General features: G+C 38.7%; 1 long non-coding RNA gene across 1 annotated transcript; it reads right to left on the bottom strand.

Annotated features, from left to right (window-relative positions):
• On the bottom strand, window positions 1–1,261 carry LOC107736165 (uncharacterized). Its single transcript, XR_001639598.1, has 3 exons — window positions 1,224–1,261; window positions 762–841; window positions 1–52 (listed from the first exon to the last, which is right to left on the bottom strand). It is a non-coding gene; the product is annotated as an uncharacterized LOC107736165 (long non-coding RNA).

The raw sequence follows: 1,261 nt of genomic DNA, 5'->3' as shown, positions 1-1,261 counted from the left end.
CTCCTTCCCCTGCCTGGCTCGGACAGACTGCACATATGCCTCCAGTGCTCCCCTGCAACAAAGGAAAGTCACATTTTAATTACTTTCGCTGATCAAAGAAAAGCTGCTGTGTTTTCTCCAGAGCACCACTAGAGGGCGCTGATGTTGCACTGAGAAATTCAGTTCTGGTCTGAACTACTGAATTATTACCATGTGTTTTCTATGAATAGGGATTTTTAAAAATCATTTTAGAAACTTCGCACTCATAAAATGCAATTTCTAGCCAATGAAAAATTTTAGAGCTTAGCATAACCAGAAAAATGTAAGTCTTACACTTAAGAAATGTCCATGATTTTTCTATATCTGGAAATCACAGTCAAGATCCCCACAAAAAATAGAAATAAAATGTTTAAATGCCACAGAAATATCATGGAAATTTTCATAGTGACTATAAATATTTCTAATAGAATCCATAAATATATGCATTGCATCAACTTGGAATTTTTTTAATTGGCAAGAAACTGATCTTTCTAAATGCACAGAAATGCATGGTTTTCTTTTTTCATTTTTTATTAAAATTCCCTGATATTTCCAGGTTTTCTGTGATTGTGGGAACCCTGACATTTCTAGTTTGACGGGTTAAAGAGGCGAAAACTAAACTACTAACCAAGTTAATGCAAACTGGCGTTAGTTTTCCACCAGAGGGTGTCACTGGAAAGATTTATTGTAAAAAGCAGTGGCAATGGTGAATTGGAGTTGCAGTTTTGAGCCTTAAATCTTACCTAATAAGAGTGAGACGGTCCTTCTCTGATGGATGGTCATCCAGCCATTGAGAATAGCGAGAGATCGACCACTCCGCTCTCTGTTTATAAGGGAAAGCAGTATTAGTGGTACATAAAAGCTCTATAAATCCGCCCATGCCATAGCAATTTTAGACAACCCTCATTTTATAAAATGGCTAAAAATATCTTCATCTTTTCCTGTCCGAGCACTCAAAATGAAATGTGTCATTTAGCAGCAGCTTTTATCTAAAGCAGCTTACAGTAGGTCAATCACAGGGACAGTCGCGATGGGCAACTTGAGGTGAATTGCCCCGCTCAAGGGCATAATAAACAGGATCTGACCTCAAAAACCTTTTGCTTGCTAACACCCGAACCTAAAACCTCAATCCTTGAGGATTTATAACCAAGAGGTTTCCATCTCTCTGCATTAGTTCGACTGTGTGTGTGTGTGTGTCTGTGTACCTGATGTGGTGATTTGAGTTCAGCCGGGGCACGAGTGA

This window comes from Sinocyclocheilus rhinocerous, unplaced genomic scaffold (assembly GCF_001515625.1).
Source record: "Sinocyclocheilus rhinocerous isolate Xijiao unplaced genomic scaffold, SAMN03320098_v1.1 C36536361, whole genome shotgun sequence".
In the NCBI taxonomy this organism is placed as follows: domain Eukaryota; kingdom Metazoa; phylum Chordata; class Actinopteri; order Cypriniformes; family Cyprinidae; genus Sinocyclocheilus; species Sinocyclocheilus rhinocerous.
The sequence above is the reverse complement of the archived record's forward strand: the minus strand, read 5'-3'. Positions and strand labels throughout refer to the sequence as shown.